This window comes from Coturnix japonica, chromosome 20 (genome assembly GCF_001577835.2).
Source record: "Coturnix japonica isolate 7356 chromosome 20, Coturnix japonica 2.1, whole genome shotgun sequence".
In the NCBI taxonomy this organism is placed as follows: Eukaryota; Metazoa; Chordata; class Aves; order Galliformes; family Phasianidae; genus Coturnix; species Coturnix japonica.
This window is the reverse complement of record NC_029535.1, coordinates 117,250-141,075: the sequence shown is the minus strand read 5'-3', so window position 1 is coordinate 141,075 and position 23,826 is coordinate 117,250. Positions and strand designations below refer to the sequence as shown.

The 23,826-nt window shown below is 52.4% G+C and overlaps 1 protein-coding gene across 17 annotated transcripts in view; it reads right to left on the bottom strand.

Moving 5' to 3' along the window:
• EPB41L1 (erythrocyte membrane protein band 4.1 like 1) overlaps positions 1-23,826 on the bottom strand; it is a 66,949-nt gene that overhangs the window by 33,526 nt on the left and 9,597 nt on the right. The window contains exon 1 of one of the 17 annotated variants that reach the window (XM_032448610.1): positions 15,925-16,038. The exons of 15 other annotated variants lie outside the window; for them this stretch is intronic. The gene's annotated coding sequence lies outside the window, so the exon portion shown is untranslated. Of the gene's footprint in view, positions 1-3,360; positions 3,492-15,924; positions 16,039-23,826 lie in introns of those variants that run through there. One more of the 17 variants, XM_015881259.2, reaches the window with a different exon arrangement.

The following is a 23,826-nucleotide window of genomic DNA, read 5'->3' as shown; positions in this document are numbered from 1 at the left end:
TGGCATCATCAGACCACCAGCAACTGCAGCCCCTGTTGCAGGCCAGATCAAGGGCTCACCACGTACGAAGAACAAACTGGGCCCGTACCAGGGTTGGCCCATCAAGTCCATCCACAAGTCTGTTCCCACCCCAGCACTGTGAGCACCCGGGAGGGACAGCAGAGCCCCTCAGTGTTCCCAGGGTCAGAGCCCAACTACAAACCCCACAGAAGCTGAGGTCTCTCTGCAGCAGCAGATTGATGCTACTGGAGCTTATATGGCTGTGGCAGGTTGGGACAGAGCTGTCACTTGGAAGAGTATCACAGCAGGCATGTCTGCACCAGAGTCCATAACTACCAAGCTCTTGGAAGCTCTTCTCATGCAGCTGCAGCACCAACCAGTGCCTGAGGTGAGATCTCCCCAGCCCATGCAGTGCCACATTTCAGGAGCCCAGATGAATGCAGACCCACGACTGCTGCCAAGCCCCAGGGTCATGGCACAGCAGAAGGGGAACTTCCTGGAGGAAGGCAGGAGCAGGCACATAGCCACTCCACCTCTACGATCGATGGCTGCTTCATGCAGAACCCCCTCCACTGTACTTGTCCTGCACAGGGTGGGAACCACTGCCAGTGAAAGAGAGGGAAAGAGCTATGGGGGGTCCTGGAGGCACAGCACCACCCAGCTGAACCCTGCAGATGTGTGTGGCCCGGACACAGCCAGCACAGGTCAGGGCAGCCACGCAGTCACTGCTTCACTCCTGGGCACAGCCACAATGGACGCAGGGAGGACCCACAGGAGAGTTGGTGCCACATCCACACAGACAGCACCAGGAACCAGCAGGGTGAGGGATGCCCAGGGCTGGTTGAGCTCAGGGAGTGAGCCTTGGCCTGGCTCCTCTTGGTCTGTCAGCACCAAGGCCCTGAGGATGGTGAATCCAGCATGACACTGCCACCCTGCAAGGCCTGCACTCCATCACATGGCCCGTGCCTGCCGGAAGCCCAGCTATGGGAGGAGGCCTCCAGTGAGAGCAGGAGTGCCAGTGCACCAATCATTCCCACAGTGCTTGGATGTCCAGCATGCCAAGGCACCTCCAGAACTTGGTTAGAGGGGGAGCATCCCAGATGAGGCAGATGCCCCAGCTCTGTCCTGCATTACAGTTTGCCTTCCTGCCTGGCTTCCCCATCTCTGTCCATGCAAGTAAACATGGCCCTGGCTTCCAGCATATTGTTAGCAAGCAATTTCATTCTTTTCTTTCCCCAGGGAGCCCAATCAGTTCATTTTTCCCTGTGGTTTTTGCTGCAGCTCTCAAAAGCTTCAAAACCAGAGGGTGGTTATTGCTGGAGCATCTCTGTGAATTCAGCAGGAATTGTCAAAATTTTAAAGACAGAACACACTTCCAGACAGCAAGAAGCTGGTTGTGCAGAGTGCTGCCACCTCACTGCACTTCTCTGATGCAAAACCCAAGCTCCTGCCACCTCCCCTTTGTGGAAAGTTCAGCACCTCTGCAGAGACCAGATATGGAGAGCAACAGTAGGAGAAAGGCCACAGGTCTCAGCAAGCTGCCAAAGGGACCTGCTTCACTGACACACCACACACTGACAGGAGAGGTTTAGATCACAATTTCAGCCACACTGATTGAGGTCAGTGGAAATGCTGTCCCACTTTGTTTCTAAACAATACCTAGAGCAGGACAGGACTCCAACCTGCAGGGCAAACAGCCTCCATGCTGTCCCACCACTCTCATTCATTACACAGCACCTGGGATGAAGTTGTGCTACATGCAGAACCCGGCTGCCAAACTGGTCCACCACAGAGGCTGCTCTGTGATTTCCATTTCAAGAGAGGACCAAAGTCAGTCTACACTGGCAAGATTAACTCCACTTTTCCCTTTCTGGCAAACAGAACACCACACTCTGGCACTGCCCAGCCCCAACACTGGCTGCCAGCAGGTCCTGATTTCCTAGGGCGCTGCTGAGTCTAAGGCAAAAGTGTGACCATGGGCACACCGTGGGCATGGCACGGGCTGGCACTTAGTGGTGGCTGTGCCAGCAGCTTCCCTGAGCTCTTCCGGCACCAGGCTCTGCCAGGACTGCAGATCACGCTCCATCCAGTACAGGGAACATGCTGCCCTGTACATGCCCGCTGCCCACTCTCCCACTCCAGCAACTTATCCTGCCCTTCTCAACACAGCCTGGCTGCATTTGCTCCGTGAGTCCCCTTCTACTCTGTCCACTTCTGGCTGAAGGCTCTGCCCACTCACATGTTACTCCAGACCTCTTTGCTCTCCAGCTCTTGAGTCAAGCTGCTGGGATCACACGTGGGCCTGCACTGCCTATGCTCTCCCACCGTCTCCCTGATTCTCTTTTCCTTGGTGTTTTCCTATTCCTCCCCATCAAGCTGGTGTGTGGATTCACGGATTTCCCAGACACTCTGCCCCCACACTTCCACAGCGCATCACAGCTCAAGCCTCCGCAGTGTTCCCCTCCAAGAGCCTTCCCTTCCCTGCTGCCTCCAGACAAGCAGGTTTTCATCTGAGCCTGCTTTCTCCTCCTATTTCCCATTCACTCAGCGCTGTCAGATTTGCTTTTAAGGCTGAGCAATCCCCTTTGCTCCTGGGCTCAGCTTTCTTCCCCTAGCATCCCGCTGAGGATTCTGCCATGCAGCAGCTGGGACTGGATATTTCCCTGCAAAGCCCCCTGAGCTGAATACCTGAACACACCCCTGGTCAGTGTGCGCAGGCTGGTCAGAGCTGCACACCAACCCAAGGGAAATGTGGTTCTCTCTCACCACTGCATACAGCAGCTGCCAAGGGGCTCAGTGGGGCTGCCAGATAAAAACTACTGCCAAGCTGCAAGACAGACAGCAGTTGTGGGACAGGCAACGGCTGTGGGAACAACTGGGACACTGCTGACCACAACAGCACTGGTGGGGGGAGCCTTGTCTCCTAGCACTGCAGACAGCTGGATACTTGCAGAGCCCAAAGCAGCCCCACTTGAAGATGACTAGCCTGCTGCGCTGTGGTGGACTGCCTGCAGGCAGTGAGTCCTATGACATGCAATGCTGCTGCAGGACCTGCAGCAAGGCCAAAAAATCCTAGAGGCTGCCCTGCTGATACTTGGATGAGAAGATCAGAATCACAGAGTGCTCCCAGCTCCTGTAGAGTGAATATCACTGCTCCCTATGCGGGGTTGGCAGGGACAGAGATCTACACTGTCCCAGACAGACCCTCTCCCCCTGCCCAGGCTCTAGGACCTGCAACACACCCAGGCTGCTGCTCTGCTAGGCAGGTACTGCTGGTGAAAGCCCAGATGCTGCAGCTGCCTGGACCAGCTGGCCCCCCAAACAGCCCCAGTGCCACAGAGCATCCTGAGTGGTTCCTACCTTGGTGCAAGCTCCTCATCCTCATGCTGCCAGCACAGCTTCTCTCTGCTGGGCTGATGCCACACACAAGGCAGTGCTTTCTGCAGAGCAGCCGCTTCCTCAACTCCAACACCCCCGCACACTGATTGATGTGTACTGCAGCCGCAGTGGAGCTGGGAACTGGGCTGCCTTCCCACCTGCCCGCTGGTATCCCTCAGCTTCCCCCGCAGTGCTCAGGCTCCCACCTCACTGGGAGCTCTGTGCCCGAAACACAGCCCCTCACTGTGGCACAGACTCTGCATGGAAGACTACCAGCTCTATCTGCCTCTCGTTCAGCACTCAGTCTCTCACCTGCAAACATCTGACTCATCCTGGTCCAGGTACCAGAGGACAAGCTGCAATCCTTCCAGCATCCTTCTCAAACACATACCAGCAGGGAAGGAGCTTTGCCATTCAGCTGCTACACGGGGTTTTCAGCAAGGAGATAGATCCACTATACAGTGCAGCAATTCTCTGCATCGCCCAGGTCTCCTGAACAGTTCACGGGGCAGAAAACACCACACTGCCTCTGAAATCCAAGCACCCTGCTTGCAGAAAGTTCAACAGTCAGCTTGGAGATATACTGACTGCAAGAGCTGAACAGAAGCTCTTTCCTCACCCCTGTCCACACCAAAGTGCAGGGTGGGACATCCAGCAGTGCTCCACTAACGGCACACATGGCTCCTCATGCTACTTTGCTCACCAGGGAGGAACATCAGCATGGAGCCAAACACTGGCTGCACCGCAGAGGTGCAGAAGTACCTCATGGTACTTGAAAGCACAAAGTGCCTGAAAGCATCCACACAGCACAAACTAACATTGTCACAGCAGAGGGATGTATCCTGTCTTCAGTGAGCAGTGGTAAACTCTAGGGCACTGGTAGAGCCACTGTGGAACATTCTGGGTACTGCCCATGGCAGGCAGGCAGTGTGGGGGCTGCACTTGCCCCTGCCTTGCCTGAAGCACTAACTTCTGCAAGGAATGAGCAGCCCCAGGGTGAACCTGCAGCCCACTAGGAGCTGGATGGGGCTTAATGAAGCAACCATCTTGCTGAGTTCAGAGATGGGTGGCTTTCAGTGCCAGGTAGGTCACTGCCTGCTCTCACGCAGCACAGACTGCTGCAACAAGCAGAGATGTTTGTCAGGAGGAGCAGGGAGACACACATGACTGCAGAATCACAGCACATGGACCCAGCATCCCCTGCATGATGCAGCAGTTGGCTCCTGCCCTGCTTGGCTGCAGTGCACAGCCACACCAGACCACCCAACTGTCAGGTCTCACACTGGGGGGGGGTGTCACTTCTCAGCTACAGCTCTTCCAAGTTTGACCTTCTTGCTCCACTGCCTGGCAACCTAGGGCTGGCAGCAGTTGTCCAGGAAGAGGGGGGCAAAGGGGCAGACAGAGCCATCACTGGGCAATGTTTGCCAGGCACCAAGAGCAGTGGCCAAGCAGCTTGTGTGAAAGAGCAGTGCTCAGAGAGCACCCACCAGTTTGAACAAATGCTGATGAAAACTTCAGAGCACTCCAAGCCATCAGGAGCTCCCCCAGAAAGCACAAGTAAGACAAAGCCAGCAAACCCTGTGCGTGTGCTTGCTCTTAGGGAGCACACACCACCCAAAGGCAGAGGGAGAAACCCCCTCTCAGGACTGACTGCCCAGCTGCCCATCAGCAGGAGCTCCACGGACTGCCCACTGTGTGATACTCACAGCTCTCTACTGTCAGGACCACACACTCCTTCCTTAGAACTACCTGTCCCCAGCCAGGGACCAGGCTGCAGCCCTAAGGATAAGCCAGGCTGATGCTGGTAGATCAAGCAACCACTCACTCAGGTGACAGTGAAGCCTTCTGAAGGGAAGAATATGCCACATGGTTTTGATAGGCTAAAAAGGTGCAGGTGACAATATCTGCCTGCAGTATATCCTCTGCCCTGAATCAGCACCATTCTATTTGTGCCAAAACAACCATAATGCCACGACACACATGTGGATATCTGTATTGTGTGGAGGACACAGTACAAACATCTTTTATCTTGCCTGAAAAGACCCGTGAAAAAGGAGCTCATTTTTTGCCAAAAACATTCCTGGTGATGGAAATCATCTCTTCACTCTCTGATCAGGACCACAGCATGGCCCTGCAGTGGGTCCCACAAGCTCCCTGCCCAGGTTTGCACAGGATATGCTGGCAGGTTGGCTGGAAGCAGACACCAGGTCTACCAGCGCAGCATGGCTTCACATCCAAGCAGTTGCTACCCTGCTCTGTCATGCCTTCCTGTGTTGATCAGAGCTACGTTGCGCAGGGTCTCCTCCACCCTGCCATCAGTAGAGGACATCACAGACAACAGGGACTTACTGCCCAAAGCAGGTAATGCTGCTCAGGTGACCTGGCCAGAAGGACAGGTGGACCTAGCCCAAATCAAATACCGAAGTCTGCAGTTAAAGAGCACAGTAGGTGCCATGTACACACATGAGGGTCTCAAAGAGAGCTACAGGGCCTGCTGCAGGATGGACACCAGATGCAATGTGCATAGAGGATTCTGAAAAGCCACTGGGGCTTCAATGCCATACAGGTGGCAAGAGCATGCTTACAGCCATGCTGAAGGAAGTAGGAACCACTCCGAGCTTCTCATCCAGCAGGAGATGTTAGGACAGAGCGTGGACCTCTTCCCACACTTCTCTGAATAGCAAGTCCACAATTTCAGGCACACATCAGATGAGTGAGCATCTTCCCTAGGCCCCTTGGAAATGTGTACACATCAGCCCCACAGTCCTGTGGGTACCTCACTGCACTGCCTGGAGAGGCTGTGAAAGCTGACCTGGCCTTTCCCTGGCAGCATATGCACTTGAGAATGTGATCCCTGCCCCTGCCAACCCAGCAGGAAGGAGCCTTCTGTCACAGCTAAGCAGCTCAGCTAGCAGGACATGTTTCCCAACCCAGCCTGATCTGGTGTCACTCACCTCCAAGCATACGGTGGTGAAGTCATGGGACAGCAGCCACCTCAGAGCTCCCAAATAAAGGGGAAATGTGGAGGGCACAAAGGATTCAGGCTCCTCAAGACACAGAGCCAGAATCCTCCTCCAATGCCTGCTGTGGTTGCAGAGCCCCAGTACCAACTGTGGGACCAGGTGCACAGTGGGACTGCAGGTAAGAAGGAACAGGGAAGGGAAAGCACAGAAAGCAGGGGGACAAGTCAGGTCAGAACTGAGAGGAAACAAAACACAGACAGGAGGAGGAGGAAAAGAGGAGATGGCACAGACAAGGACAATGAGACCATAACCACGGCTCATACAGGACTTGACACATGATTGGAAGGACCTAATTTATTGTGTCACGCACACCACCCAATACAACAGCTGAACTGCCTGGCCATTAGCAGTGCTGCCCACAGCAGAGAGCTGTGCCAGCACTGTGCCACTGCCCTGGACCCACACCTTGGGACACCGAGTGGTTTGGTGCAGGCCAGGCAATACTGTGTAATGCCTTCACCATCTGATCCACCCTTAATGCCCCTGTGCCAGCTCTCCAGGGCAACCTGGAAAAAACAGCAAAATTACCTCAGTTCCTGGCAAGAAACAGTGCCCTCCAGCAGGGACAGGGAGGTGCCTGACCCCAGAGGTGCCAGGCAGAGAGGGACCTGTAGTGCCCAGCAACCCATTGCACATGTCAGGCTGGACATGCAGGACTAGCACTAAGACATGGCAAACCTTACAGGAGAGACACCCAAATCCCCCTAATGCTCTCATTGGTAAGGATTGCCCTAGGAAGGCCAGGGTGACTGCAGCCCCTTACTCTGCAAAAGGTAAAGGTCCTGCCAGCCCGCTCTCAGGGGAACACTCTATTCCCTGGCTCCTGGTGGTGACTACAGGATATCCTGGGCACTCGTGGCCAGACCCATGAGGAAAAGGCAGCTCAGTGCTCTGACAGCCTGTCCTCCCTGGGCTTAACACTGAGCTCCTCAAAGGGGAAGGTGAGAGGGAGCCCTGCAACAAGACATTGTTCCAACAGGAGTGAGCAACAGCATCCCTTCTAGTGCACAAACACCTGAGCCAGCAAACACCTGAGCCAGCAAATGGACTGAGAATACGAACCATGCCCCCACTGCTGAGAACAGATCAAAGTAGGGTTAGGACTCTAAAAATCCCAGAGCACCACCAAATAAGCCTCAATGATAAAAGACAAGCATGCAAAACATGATCTCCCCACCTATTAGCACTTGGTGAGTCCCAATCAGGCTCTCAGGAAGGCCAGAGTAGAGCCAGCTGTGATGCTGAAGGGCCTGAGAGAAGGGCAGGAGTAGCAGCTGCAGCCTGGCCACCGGTATAGACCCACTGCTCAAATGAGGAGTGGACATGCAAAAAAAAAAAAGGAGGAACGCTTGCTTAAGAACAAGGAAATATCATCCCAAGCTTCCCAGGTTGCTGCAGCAAAGGGGCCTCACAATCTGTGAATGTGCCCAGGCACAGAAGAAATGACCTTTTAGCAGATTTGGCCTCCTTCCAAAGCAAGGATGGCTCTGAGGTCTCGGAGATGTTCAAGCCTTGCAGGCAGTTATCAAAGATGAAAGACAAACATGTTAAAGAACAGAACAGACAATTGAATGGAGTGTGGAGAGAGAAAAGGAAAGGCAGCTTGGGATTGCAGCAAGGTGGGTAACAGAGCAGCACACATGCTTCCTGCACCTTACCTGCTCTGACCTGCAAAGGGGACATCAGGGGACACTGCAGGGCCTCAGGGCACATAGGGCTGCTCAGAAAAACAGCTGGTGCTGAGGGGCTTGCACCTCAGTCCTATTCCTTTGTACCACTGCCCTGGAGTGTGACCCAACCCACGCCACCCTTCATACACACCATCATGGTGCCCTGCAGCAGGGTCTGGGCTCCAGCCTGCCTTCTGCCACCCAGCAAATGCCAGACATGCTCACTGTGCCCCCAGGTACACAGGACAATACAGCACAAGGGCCCCAGGGCTAGGGTCATTAGTGACAGATCTGTGCACAACCAGGTCACCAAGCAGCCCAAACTGAATCCCAAGTAATGACTGTATTTCTGGCTGGCCTGATGGCAATGCACAATCTGCCCTGTGCTGAGTTTGTGCTTTGTAGCAGTTGCAAGATGACAGGCACCTATACCAGCCTGAGGCTGCAAGGACAATCATCCCCCTCCAATCTTCTCAGCCCTCCAGCCTCTGCTCCCCAAAACACTGAGCAGTTCCCACTGGCCTGGGGAACCCCCTTGTACCACACTCACTCACTTCTTCATTATCTTAGATGGTGTCCCAGTGCCTGGGATCCTCAAAGACCAGACCTGACACAAAGTTCCCCAGGAGATCTGATAGCTGGATTCCGGGTACCTGCTGGGGGGAGCACGTGTGGGGCCAACAGCTGAGACCCCACTTCACTAGACCAGGGTTTAGTTAGGCTTAGCACAGAGTGCCTTGGAGGTGACAACACAAGGGCTACCAGCCCTCCTTTCCTAGCCCCAGAAAGGACAGCTCAGAGCACTGGGAGAGCCCCAGCCCAGGTTCCAAACACAGGGAGTAGGAGCAGAGTAGCAGCTCTTTGGACTGGAGACAGGACCTGCTCAGCACTCTCATCTGTTCCCCATTGCTTCCCCAGGGGATAAGGATTCTACCTTTAGAGGCAAGCCCAGCCCTGCACAAGTCAAGAAGCATTCTTACATGGAATAGCTGGTTTTCAGGAACAGATATACCTCCACCCTCTCCCTTTTTATACCCTTCATCCACCCCTCATTTGACTTTCAGGAGCAATTAGCTCTGCCTGTGCTGCTTTCCATCTCTGCTTTATATTCAGGACAGAAAACAAAGGCACATAAATGCAGTGCCATAGCCACACAGTCAAACACAGTGACCGCCAGGAATTCAGGCCTGATTCCCAAAGCCACCATAATGCTGGCCCCCAGCATGCCCCCAGTGACCAGCACTGCAGTGCTTGCTTGTATTCTGGAGTCCCAAAATATACGTGTTGCTGGGATGAATTACAGCGGCTGTGGGGAAAAAAAAGTGTGACTTGGAAATTTCCATGCTCAAAGCCATTTAATGGATTATGTGAAAGCAGGACCAACAAGGTGTCAGCAACTTGAACAAGTCACAGGACTGAGCAGCAGCCAGAAATAGTAACCAGGAGCCTGGGCAACGTGGCATGGGAAGGGACAAAATTCAACTTCCAGAGATGGAAGACGAGGCTTATGGAGTTGAACCACCTTCCTTATGTCACTCCAAGTCTACCAAGCTAACAAAATGCTTCTGCATATTTGTAAGCAGCATTCATCTCTCCAGCCATCTGCCACAGAGCTAGGGAGAATCTCTTCTTTGACTTTTGAGAGGGCCCAGACACTACAGAATCTTAAACTGGATGCAAATGGAAAATCCCCCAACAACTTACAAAGCACTGCCACCAGACTTCAGCCTGCTGCAGGACATCTGCACCTTGTCTGTAAAGATCCCTCAGGTGTCCATAAAGAAATCTCATGCTGGTTATCACTAACTTGGACTCACATGTACTGAGGACGTGGTACTTGAGGCTCTGACCAACAGGACTGGACTGCAGGGCTGAGCCTTCTCAAAGGAATGGGTTTGTGGCAGTTCTGGAGATTCAGATTTCACTTTGAGGTTATCTGAGCCCGGAAGGGATGCAGAAAAATTCTGAGTAATTTTCTTGAAGCATGAAAATGGCACTTGTGAGCCATCCTTGAACTGGCCCTGAATACCTCAACGCATTTACAGGGATGTCCACACACACTCAAAGATCATCTGCATGCTGCAGACAAGCAGGAGAAACTCCAGCAGGAGAGGCTGCTTCTAGCAGGGCCTGCCTGTAAAGACAGGAACGCCACCTCCTTTTCCACCCCTGGTACAGTATGGGATTTCCTTCTCTTGGTTTTCAAATCCATTCTGTCCAATCTCACCATTTCAATCACCTCAGAACAGGGCAGCTCACAGCCGCCAGTTCCTACATCCCAGGATCAACTTGTAATGTGAATTCCAGAACGTGTGCACTCAGTGCAGATTCCAGGATCCCAGTTTTGGGGATTAGCAGTATCCCAGCATACACCCCATGAGGAAGGACACAACTGCATCTTCCACACTAGGGATGCGGAAGGGCAGGGGATGCATGTGACCACAGCCACGTGCTGGCAGGTGCAGCCAAGCAGGGAGCTGTGCTCTCAGGCTGGAATGCCAGCAACCAGATACGAGCTCCAGCACATTGAGGTGCCACAGCATGGAGCAGGAGAGGGCTGAGTTGCTCAGTGCTGACATACCTCACAGCCAGGCTTGCTGAAAAAATGCGAAAACATCTTGTCTTCCTCATCTCAAGATGCCCTTCTTCCAGACAATTGATTCCAGCCCTGTACCAGCCCATGGCTGTCTTGCAGCACCACTGTGACTCATCAGCACCCAAACCGCTGACTCACAGAGGTGAGGCTCCAGATGTCGCTGACGTGGAAGCTCTGATCTCTGCAGCCGCCTGCGCTCGCTCCCCCCAGCCCTGCTCACTTCAGCTCTGCTCCAGGCCTCGTGCTGCCTCCTCTGCCAGCCCCAGGGAAGTCACCACATCCTTTCAGCAGCAGCACAAACACTGCAGCAAAGAGATGCTTGAAGTGGACATTTAATCCCATTCAGCTCAACTCATGGAGCTGGTCCGTCTACACCAATCTGACAAGCCTTTAATAGTGTCCTTCAGTCCTTCTCCCTGCACATCAGCCTGCTTCAAAGCTTCATCCTCTGCACATTACAAAGGTATCTCCCATGTCTCACCCAAGCCTCCTTCCACAAAGCCACAGAGTGAGAGTCTGCTTCAGATGCCGTTCTGTTCTTAGCTGGACAGACCGCATTTTTCAGTCTTCCTTATTGCTTGCAGATTCTCCACTAGTCAGGATAGAAAGGCTCTGCTATTGCAGCACTGAGAGGTACTGTCTGGTGTGTAACCACACATGCAGAACAGTTATGCTAGGAGCTTTCTAAGACCCTTTATATACACCACACTTGTCTCAAGTCCTCTGTTTCTCACTATTTTCTGTCCCTCCTTCAGTTCAGTCACCAAGATGGATGTTCTAGCATCCAAGTTCCCCCAGACAATCACAGTCTTCTGATGTTCCCCCTTTACTGTAAGGCACTTTGCTTAGCACCATGAGCATTCTCCAACTCCCTGTTACCTAACTCAGTAACAAGTAAGAGCAAGTACCTTAGGTTACACACAACAGGCAGGATGAAAAGCCACTGTGTCCCATGGCCATTGCATCCTGCAGCCACCCTGCATGGCAGGACTCAGTTACTGCAGAAGAGACATAGCAATGGGGAACCTGAAGACTCACCCACCACCTGCCACTACTATCCAGTCCTCACTGGAACCATAAGGTGCAGACATCTCCCCTTCATCCACCCACTAGCCTTATACCATGCATCCATTCCCACCATAGCATGAACATGTAGTCTCATAGATATAGTGCCTGTAACCCACCCTTTCCCCATCACCTCCGAGACCTGCTCCCTCCCACCCCTTTGCCAAGAGCATTTTCAAAAGGAGATGTCAGAACAACACAGCATGATGCTCTTCTGCCCTACAGAGCAGCACACACTGCAAATATGATGGACAATACACTTTTCACTTCAAATATTGAGCAACCTCACACTGTCCAAATGGAGCTCTGCTGTCTTGTCCTGTTCATCAGACCAATGCTGGCCCACCACAACAAGAAGTCAGGAGGACCAGGCCCTACTACCACAGCTCCTATCTCTAGGTAGCAAAGAGAAATAAAGGCACGAACCTGGCTCTACAGGCAGTTACCACAAACTAACCACAAGAGAATGATCCTAGTGTAACTACAAGGATGGTTTTCCTGCAACTTCTGCCCCACTAGCAGTTAACAGGTCTACCTCAAAGCTTGGCTGGTGATGGAAGGCAGGAAGGTCTCATCAAGGTTGCCTGGAACATTCCCCCTCTGATGATAGGCAGAAGCCCGTCTGCCCGGTTGTTTTAAATCAGCATGATGCTTTGGCAACCATTGCAGACATGTAGGCAGGAGAAATGATTGCTTTCTAACACTGAAGATAGCCTGGCAAGCTTGGGTTGTTCAGGTGGCGTGCTCTGCAACTGCTAACCTGATCCTGAGTTCCTCGGAACAATGAAGATGTTGAGCTGGTAAAAATATGTCAAATCTGGGGCTGAAGAAGCTGCCGAGCACTGTGGTGAGCAGCAGACAGTAGCTTTTCATCCACAGGCCACATGATGGCCAAGGCTAGAGCTGCTGAGATATGCTCTGGATCAAGTAGGAAAAATACGAGGGTAAGAACAGGAGGAAGAGATGATTCTGCAAAATCTCTACAAGCTTTGTGTCTGCCTTAGTGAGATGAGCACAAGGCCCTCCATGCAGACCAGCTATGGGGAAGCTGGCCCACTCCAGACTAAGGGCTCTCAGCCTGTTGGAATGAGGCTGGTAAGCTGCTCTCATGCAGTGAGATTAGACTTCATTGACATGTATTGAAACTGTATTTGGGCAATTATGTATTATATTATGTCAGTTGTTGTGAAGAGCCTGGATATCTGCTTACTTGTCATGTGTTTGCAGTGCAGACATTTGACCCTGGAACACAAAGCTGTGCTTTCCCAACACATCTTACAGACAGAAAAGCGCCTCCCCTACACAAACCACACCACCCCTCCAATGGCATTGTCTTCTGGAGACGGGCAGCAGCCTCCCATAACAACCAAACCCCAGTTCCAGTGCCAATAAAACAGTCCATACATATTTCACCAAGCTGTCCTCAGAAAGCCTGGGTCAGCTCCCTCATGATGTGAAATCAGTGGCATCATGCCACACAGGACATGGGTCAAACACGAATAATGACAGAGTTAGGGCAAAAAGTGAAGAAGTCACTAAGTTCACAAAGAGAGAGCAGGAATACACAGCACAACAGCCTCGAGTTAATGGCACAATGGCAGCTTGGCCATGTTCCACAGCCTCTCTTCTGCCACCTGGCAGACTCTGCTTTGCTTTTAAAGATAACAAAAACAACACACAGTCCTTCTGGCATCAGAAACCTCAGGAAAGAATGCTGTGACCTGCATCATTTTCCCTGTGCCTCAGGAAAGCTCAGCAGCTCACCTGTCCAGCAGTATGTCCACCACCAGGCCGGTGGGACCACATTGCTCTGTGCCCAAGTCTGTCTGCATGCAAAAGCATCATTTTCTCCTTCCTGCTGTCCAGCTCCCACCCACACACAGCAGCAAACAGCTGTTTTTCAAGACCTAAGTCATTTTAAAATCAGGTTTCAGCCACCAGCTTCCCATCCTTTCAAGTGACACCTCCCAGCTGAATATGTAAGTTCAGGAATAAACTGCTGTAACACTTCTGGGTGGACAGGTTGGGAAGTCAAGAAATACTTTTCACACAGCCCCATCAGCATGTAAATGAAGTTCTCTCAGGTGGTGGTTCAGGAGAGAGCAGGATTCAGCTCTGCAAAACTACCACGCATTTCTCCAGATTAAGGAGCTACTTGAGACATCTAACAGCAAACTGAAAAACTGGGCACAGATTGAAACTTGTGATGCTTCTGCCACATCCCATGTTGCAGTTTGCTTCCCTCCCTCTCATAAGGCCACCTAACTTAGCCCAGGATGGGGTTGGCTTCCACCCAGGACTCAGACCTACAGTTTGGGACAGGACAAGTGCCCAGCCCATGTACAGCCCACTGCTAGACAAGCATCCCTGCAGCTGCTCTGCTGTTGGCGAATCCCTTACTCCCATGTTTCTCCTGCACCCCATGAGGCTTCTGGTAGTGGTGACAAGCAGAGCTTGCCCCATGGCCATTCAGCCCATGCTGACTGTTGGCATGTGACACCATCCCCACAGCCACGGCACACCATGTGTCATCACTAACAACCTGAATGTCACAGCACTGTGTACTGTGCAGACCACCAACAGCCTGCCTAGTATCCATAGCATATCTTCCCCTGCACCCACAGACCCCATTGTCCCCTCCAATCCCCATTCTCCTGACCCCTTGCAGCACCTTTTGCAGCTTGGCCAGCACAGCAGCAGTGACGTCACAGGCACACAGCTGCTGCCACCACAGCAGGGGCTGATGCTATTTCAGAGCTCTCCGATTTCACTGTTTCCCTCAGGCATCAGCTCCCCTCCCCCTGACGCCAGCAGCTCGTTAGCAAAAGTCGAAATGCCTCACTGTCATCAGCCTGCTGAAAAACCCCACTCGCTGCAAGGCAAGGCACTGCAAGGCAAAGCACTACACAGCGGCCTTCCTCCCTCTGCACTACACCCCGTGGAGCCACCCCAGCTCCCTCCCTGGGTGTCAGAGCCCCTCGGCAGGATGCTGGTGCTGACAGCTGTCCTGTCGACTGCTCTGACCAGTGAGTCAGTGCCCACGAACAAGAGCCGGGGGGAAGGGCTGTGCCACCCCAACATCGGAGCAGCCTGTGGCTGGTTTTCCGCAGCAGGGCAGTTCATGGCATACACTGGCTCTCCAGCACCCGTTCCCCTCCCACATGCAGATGGCCACACTGCTGCATCAGCACAAAGGCTTCCAGAGGGGCCCTGGGGCAACTGTGGCTTTCAACGCCCGCTGCAACACACTGGCTAGTTCAGCCAGTCTTCAGTGCTCTGAATGAACCGCTTTCAGGAGCCCCCATCAGAAAGCAGGTGGGATGCTGCACGCACCTTGCAATGCTCCACACCTGGCTCTGAGGACAGACTGAGGCACTGACCACCTGTGCCATGGAGCCAAGGGCTCTCTGTTCTGCACCTTTATGGGGACCCTGCAGCTCACTTCACACCTGGACTGGAGCACAGCCCCCTACAGCTTGGCAGCTCAGCAGCACAGCAGACACACTTGGTGCAGCAGAGTCCTGCACACACCAGAACCAGTAGACATACACACACCACCAGCAAACCCTGCATGTGATCCCTGTCTACAGGCTGCCTACATCCTGTCCTCTGCTCCAGGAGTGTGCATTGGGAGTGGAAGTTTAGTAAGGCTTCTTGCAAAATACAATATTACACAGTTTGCCTCCTCTGACACATCAGGCAGCTCTGCAGAGCCAGGAATGTGCCTCTTCCAGGCAAGCAAGTACCTTCCACAGCACACATCTGCACTGTCAGCAGAGTTCAGAGGAGACTCTAGGAGCAGGGATAAGAGGGTATTATGACACGGTGGTGCACCCAGGACATTCAACACTTTCAACAAAGGTCCAGCAAGATGTACCAGCTGTGGGCAGGGATCTCACAAGTGCTAGGGAAAAGGACAAAGGAAAAAGTAGGTTGCTTAACATTCAGCATGCAAAATCCTTCAATGCCATGTCACAGGCTGAAGAATCAGGATGCTTTGAAATAAAAAGTTTAAGCCACCGCCCAGAGTAACTTCTCTTTCCTCCAGCCCTGGAGGCAGCTGCTTCTTGCAGCATTTCAGGATCTCATTTAATCCAACTGTTGTTTCTAAGAAAGGATTCCCCAACTGTCCTACAAACATCTGGGCTTAGGAATAAACTGTAAGGAAAGGAGACCCACAGCAGTAACTTACCCAGACAAGCTTGCAAGTGCTCAGGGAGACAGCCGGCAGTGCTGGCATCTGCACAGGGCAGTTGCTGATGCCTACACAGGTTATCTGAACTACTGTAGCGCCCAGCCTTTCCTCTGCACATCCTTTCTCAACACGGCCACCACCTAAAGAGGACCAAGGGCACTCATGTTTCATCCCCTCAACCCATCACTGTCTCAGAAGGAAGACGCGCTCTCCCACCTCCCCCCAGTGTCTCGCAGTCAGTTCCCATCCTGACCAAAGGGCTGTGCCTGAGCTGCTGGTGCTGAGGCTTTGCAGCTCTCAAATCTTCTCCTTGTTTAGGTGCAAACTATCAGAATCACTGAGGTAGGTGGAAGCTCCAAACAAAAAAGCCATCACAGCATCAAAACAACTTCCCATCTCCACAGCCAGGGCATCAAAAATCTCAGACTGAGAAACCCCATATCCTATGGTAGTAATGCCCAGCTAGCTACACTGGGGTACCCAGCTCCCCGTGCAGAGCAGGGCAGCCAGTAGCACCTCCCGGTGTGTGCTGGATAGGATGCATGCAGAGCAGAAGCAGCCTGCAACAGCTTCAGAACCTGCAAAGCTCCACCTCTGGAGGTTGCCTAGCAACCAGCATCCCACAGGAGCCATCCTGCAGCAGCCACCTGCCTGTACACCCTGGCTCTGCTGCAGCAGCTTTAGCAGCAGGGGTGGGACTGGAAAACCATGCATATCCTTCACCCAGCTCTGCATCCACCTCTCCCTGATGCCCAACCATGTGCCCACATCATGGCCCCCAGTCCTGTGTTGTACCCCAAGGTCTAGAGGAAAAGGAGCAATGCTTTTAGACAAGCTTGACCTCCCATTTTACCTCCCACTCCAAGTCTAATTGCTGCCTTCACAAGCTGATTAATGCTGGATTCAGAAAGGGAAAAACAAATCTCTCTGCTCCATCTCAAGAAGCCAGCCTGGCTAGCTGGGAACCAGCACTTCCAATGGCACGATCTGTGCTCCCAAGGACACCAACCACGAGCTCCCCATGCACTCTGTCCAGCATCACCCTTTACAGGTTGGCTCCTCTCTCCCAGGTTCCAGGGCTACAAACACTGGGGAAACAGCCAGGCATAGCAAATCCTAACAACTTGCTCCCCTTCTACTGCATACCAGCTCTCAGCTGTGCCAACAAAGTAGGATTCACAGCCTGCCAGGTTGTCCCCATCCTTCACCACACCATGCTCTCATTTGCTGTTCAACAGATCACCTCTGCCCTTACCCCTAGTCTCAGTCAAGTTTTAATCAGCAACAAGCCCTGGAAGTGCAGCACTTCTCTTCCTGTTACATGCTGACCCACAGGGACAGAGACCTGCAGGCAGAAGAGGGGAGTGCTCTGCTCACTGTTGGGCAAATTTCCCTAAACGTCACAAAATTACTTTGCAGGAAAGAAAGTAATGTAAGTTCAAAGGAAGAAAAGCAGCAGTTCTCTAAGTGAAACGATAATCAGGACTTGGAGCACGAGGAAAGAACTGCTCTTGAAAACAGTTTTTTGACAGTACCTGCAATTCATGCTGCTGTTCAGCCTGTTTCTGAGTGAGGACAGATTAGCAGCTGGTTAGAAAGAGGAGCAGGAAATTGCTCTATTAACCATGGAAAATAAAGACAGGAAAATAGGCTTCCTGGGTTACCTTAAGCTGTCCCCACCACCAGTATCTGCAGCAGAGGTGTAGCCTCTCAGGAGCACAGACTACTCATCAAAGCCAGGGAGAAAACAAGCTTTTCCTTGACTTGGCACATGGAAACATGATTAATCTTAAGCTCTATGAAGAATCAATGTATCTGCAAATGCTTTGACCTAAAATTATTCTAAAAGAAATGAAAGGTTTTCAAGAGCTCCGATTAACTCTGCATTGACAGCTGACTTGATGAGCTCAGGCTATCGGCACAGCATGAGACAGAAGGCCCTTTTGTTAAAGGAGCCCAAGTCACAATGGGTGGGTGAGTCTCCAGTCTGCCCTCTTGAAGTACCTTCCCTTCTGCTACAGACCCCAGCCCCTCACCAATGGAACATTTTCACCGAAGCGATTAAGAGTATCTCCAGTTCATGACTTATTCTACATTTTAACACGTGGGAAGGAGATGTTCTGTGAAACATGAATTATTACTAATATAGTTTTCTCAAAAATAAAATTAAAAAAAAAAAATTGCTTCCTTGAATGCAGGTTTTAGAAAAGGCCCACAGGCTTGTCCTGAGGCACCAGGAGGGCCACGGCAGACACCACAGCAATGCTGCTCTACAGAGGTCCATGCCACACACCTTAACACACCCAGCAGCTTACACACCACAGGCTGCTCCAGCTAGAGACTGAGCTGCTGACACCTCCCCAGGCACTGATTTAATCTTGTCCTGAGACTGCAAACAATGCCACTGCTGAGGATGATTCTGCGATTCATCCTGCTTGTTTTGTATTATTCCCAAAATACAAAGCCTTACATTTATTTATTTATTTTTCCCCATTCAGCTGAAAGACAAAGTTCAACTTAGCCTACACCCAGGCAGGCTTCCCACACAGCAGTCACTGCTGGGTGATTGCCCCTCTGCTGCCCTGCCCAGCTGCACCTGCAGAGTCCTGGTAGGACACCAAGTTCATGGCATCACTTAACCCTTTTCATTGCTAGCACCTCTTTTCTACCTTCTACACACAGTCAGATGCCAACTCTTCCTAAGAAGCACTGGCCCCATTCAGTGAGGTTACTGCAAATGCTCCCCCCAGTTCAGGGGAGTTGCAGAGGGAAAGCTTGCACAGGAGAAAGTGAGCACCCAGCTTCCAGAGTAAGGAGCGGAGGCTTCCTAGGTGGAAGGGGTATCAATCACAAAATCAAGCATAGATACAGTCCTGGAGGGACACACCAAGACTCTTGGTTCCCATTGCAGAATACAGCAGCCTTGCTGCCCCTCCGAGTACCCAGCCAGGTTTCAGCCTGAGGGAATCTATCACCCCAGCAGGGCCCCTTAGGAATGAGAGAGACAACTTCTGGTAAGCAAATACTGCTTGTTTTCTGTTGCTCTCCCCCAAGCCCTTCCATTTTACTTCTCGGACAATCTCTAGCCGTTTTTTTTCTTCACAGTTTAATCTCTCTCTAGCTCCCAGAGCATGTATACTTAGTGACTGCAGATGCTCCTCTTGCTTTGATGTGTCTTGAATTCTCCCCCAAGGCAGGTGTCAGGCATTCAGGGAACTTGGACAATTAAATGACAACAAAAGGAAGGGCTGGAGAGGTTAAAAAAAAAAAAAAAAGGAGAAAAAGAAAAGGTGGAGGCAGGGGGGAACCAAATTAAGCCTCTCCCCACCACACCCACAAAGTCTCATCAAGGGCAGAGCTCTCAGTGAAAGGGATACCAGTTCTTCCTGGTGTCACGCAGCAGAGGAAGGAGAGTCATAGTGCACAGTGAGGGCAGTCAGGGCACAAAACCATGCACGCGGAGCTGGAGGTTGTCGCAGGCAGATGTGAGCTCGGGCAGCAGGACCCGGCTGCCTATGCCTGGGGTTGCAGCTGAGCTCACCCTGCTGCAGGGAAATACCGCGTAGTGAGAAATTAATGATTTACTACTGAAGCAATTAACAAAGAGATTAAAGTTTACACAATGCAGAAAGAATCCGAGTCAAGAAATGGGGAAAACTATTCCCCTGATCTGGCAAGTAGAGAATTATTTTCAAAATAGCACAGAGGTCTCACGGCTCAGCTAACGCTGGTTGGGTCCAGATGCAAGCTGTGCAGAACTGAGGTGAGCTCTCGTCTGCCCCCAGCGTCCAGGACAGCACAATCACAGAACACACTTTTTGCAGTCCGTCCAGGCACAACGTGCTGCCAAGAACAGCCGCGCTCTGGCATTGCAGCAGGACCATGAGGGTGTTGTGGACTGAGGCTGGTGGGGTTCTTGTCCTTCAGCTCAGCTGGGCACTGCTGCAATGAAGACAAAGGGAGTAAAGGCAACAACAGCTCCCTCGGGGACCTGCACTGCCCCAGGCTGCAGACAAGCAGCCTCAGCCAGGTCCAGCCCAGCCCCTTCCATCCCATGCGGCCCAGCCTGGCTGGCAGGAGGCATCCATGGCGTACAGACACCCATCAGCCCTTGACAGAGCAGGCCCAACCTGCTGGGGAGTCACCCTCCAGGGGTTTCTGCCACCAGCCCCCCCAGGACCCTCTGGGAAGATGTGGGTGCACACACCACCCACAGTGCCCTCTGCGACAACTCCTGGAGCAGCACCTGGGCTGTCACCAGCACAGCACGACAGGCCGCCATGGCCCCGCTCACCACACACACAGTGCTACAGTGCCAGCACCACTTCCATCTCCCCAGCGGCTGAACCCTCTGTTTCCATGGCAACTCCAGACACAGCCCCTGGCACTCACAGCTGAGCCACCCTGTGCTGGAAGCAGCAGCAGCATGCACCTGTAACAGGATGCCAGCCCCCTCCCTTGCCCTCTTCATCACAAAGGCAGTGTTTAATCATAGCCTCGTGGTGAGGATCCAGCACTGTCCCACTACCTGCCCATGGGGCCTGCTGCATTTCCTGGGCACTCAGCTGGAAGAAGCAAGGCCTGCAGAGCAGCTGCTTGATGGACGCATGTCCACGGCCAGGAGAACAGCACCAGACTCAACAGCCCCTGGCCACCACATGCATGTGGGAGCAGGACAAGGCCCTTATGTGACACTGCTGGGGAGGAGACCCAATGTTCCTTCCCATCCCACATGCTTGGCCACCTTTCTGGTTCTGAAGGCTTCTCACCACAACACAACCTCCCTCCGGTGCACTGTCAGTTTCCCCACCACCAAACCATGTGTCCTGCCGCTACTGTAGGGGGCAAAGGACACAAACTAAGCACCAGGGTGTCATATGTCTCAGTGGAGAGCTGACTTTTTCCAGGCCCACCAAGGACCCTCCTGGCAGGCTGAGAAAAGCCCCAAAAGCCCTTGGCTACTACAAAAGGAGCATCTCCCAGATGGGCAGGGGGGAAACAGTGGGACACAGGTAAGCCCCAGCATCCCCAGCATGCAGCAAGCCTGCAGCTGAGCCCATCAGACTCATATAAGCACAGCAACCCCAAGCAGCTCTTTCAGAGCCCACTTGCCTAACTTCAAGCAGCTTCAGCAACCTGTTTTTCTGGTAGCGTCCACTCCTGTGAGCAAGTCCTGCAGATCCAAACATCACACTGCATCTACTGGGATATTGCCTACAGTGTTTTATCTCTGAGTCCCGATAGACACACACTGCTGAAACTGCAGCCACAGGTGACAAGTCCTCCTCTAGAGGGATTTAGGAATGGAAAGCTCTTTTTTTCCAGTGCAGTGCAGGTGGGATCATCAGTTCAGCAGGGCAGAAGCCCAGCCTAGCCCTTCACACTCATGGCCAAAGGCAGTGATGAAGGTGCTACATAGCTCAGGAGTTGAGAGCTCTCAGTCACCCTAAGACCTGCCAGGTCTTCAGGGGCAAGCACAAGACCATCAGAGCAGCAAAGGTGCATCTTCAAAGGAAAGCCACAGCTCCTGACACTCAAGCAGGCCTCACTGAATTTACACCCAAAGGTGGGGAAAGATTATAGCCCCAGCACACATCTTAGAGAAACTTTTAACAGCTGAGCAGAGACAGAGAGAAGATCAGCAGTGGGCATTCACCCCAGATATAAGGCAACAGGGGAGAAGCTAGGCTCCTAACCGAGATGATATAGAAGATGTTAGAAGTATCAGTCAAAGCAAGCAGAGTGCTTGGCCAGCAGCCATCATTTCCCAAGATGAGTCTGAGGTATCTGGCAAGCATTCTCACCAGCCTTCAGGGCATGCATTGCCACATACCACAAACCAATTTGCTCAGACAACACCAAAGCAGCCGGGATGACACAGAGTAATCTTCATTGACCAAGGCACGTATGCCAGGGACGACGGAGCCCAAATCTAGAATAAAATGCACCAGCAGCCTTGAGCCAGGATGGTGGATCAGGCACAGTGCTGCCCCAGCACCACTGCCCAGTAGTGAGGGCTCCCTGCACCCAGCCCGCACCCCAGGCCACCACAGGGGACATGGCAGGCACAGCCCTGGCCAGTATCCCATCACTGCATGAGGCAAAGACTAGGGAAGAAAGAGAAGCTTCATCTTCCTGCCTACTCTGGAAAGCAGACCAAGAGAAAATCACAGGCAAAAGGTGGTAAACGCAACATCCAGAGCCAGTTCTTGTAGGAAGGAGCTAATCTGTCCTGGGGCACAGAGAAGGGTCCTCAGCAGCTGCTCTGTGCTCATCTGTGATTAGCTTCCACTAGAAACTGCCTGAAATCAGAATTACAGGGCTACATCATCCCCAGAGCTGCTACAAGAGTGCAGCAGCAGATCAGTTCTGCTTTAACATGCATTTTCTCCAAGCTGCTGGTGGATCTATGCCTTGCAGAGCCAACCAGGACATCTGTTGACAAAGCACAATTGAAAAAGGGAAACAAGAAACACAGCATACCAAGATCTGGGCCACCAATCTCCTGCTGAACCTGGGACACCAAGGTTACTAGCAAAGGCATCGCTGGGTGCCAGGAGTCACCACAGTGCTCTCTTGCAGTTCCTGGTGTAGCATCCAGTGCAGAGAAGCAGCAGAGGGGTTTTTCTCCTGCTTCCCATTGCCATCACCCCATCCAGTCCAGGTCTGGAGCAGCTAGTTAGTTTATATGAGCAGTTCCTTCCAGTAAAGCTATGAGACCATCCCAATGCTGGAATACCAGTTTTGTAACAAGAGGGGTAGAAACGCAGTCCCAACTTGAGTGCTTGTTTGCATGTGACTCTGCGTCATCACGTGCCTCAGTCTCCTTCAGGAATGGGGTGGGTGCCAGGCTCATAGACCACTGCTGACATGGGAGCATTTGGCTGCTGCATGATGCCTGTCAGGAAGATTTGCTCCTGCACTGCAGAGGTGAGTCCCTGCTGTATGACAGAGCTGCTGGGGGTCACCTGCAGAGCCATTCCCTCCTTGCTATGATAATATTTTCCCTCTCTTCCTCAGGAGAAGAGTGTTTCTTTCCCATCCTGAGTAGTTCATGTCTGCTCTGCACAGCACCCTCTGCTTTGGCTCTGTATTTAAGGCTGTCCCTGAGAAATGTCAGGAAGCCACACGGACATCCCCCTTCTCACTGCACTTCTACTCCTCTAGTTCCAAAACCAGAGTTTCCAACAGCCAAATGGCTCTTCAGCACACAGAAACCCTGTTCTTGCTTTCCCTTTAGACACGCACCCCAGAACTTGAGTAGATCTGGACTGTCAAAGAAGTTCTGCAGTCTCTTACTTAGCCCATAAAAAATAACAAACAGCTCTGTTCAGAGCCAAGTACATCTCCAGCCCCAAGAAGCACGCCTGAAGCTCTCAGCAAGGATGTGGATCACCTGCCTGCATCCTGAGCATTTTCAGCTTCAAGTGGTCAGGAGCCAAACTCAATGGGCTTGCACCCTCTTGGAGAAGGCCTGAGCCATGAGGCCTACACTCTTTCAGGTGTCCCAAGAATAATTCTGTGACTCAGAACTATCCTCTGTCCTCTCTTGTCTTCCACTCCAAGCTGGCTCACTGGGACAGACTTCATGGCAGCCACACCCTGTCCCTCCTGAAGGCCTGTGACCTGTGCTTGGACCACAGATCCCTGTTTCACAAAACTCAGTGGCACATTTTATGGTTTGCAAACACACCACCTTCTCAAGAAGACTGGGAAGAATAAAAGCACATAGAAACATAGTGTGCGATTCCCCCAAAACAGCTTTGTCAGCAAGCAAAGAGTCAGACAGCTGGTAGGAACCCTTCTGTTGGCAAAGGGGCTGTTGCCTAGCGCCTAAAATAGGAAAAATCCCAACACATTAGGAAAACCATAGGAATCCCAGTTACAACAGCTCTGCTC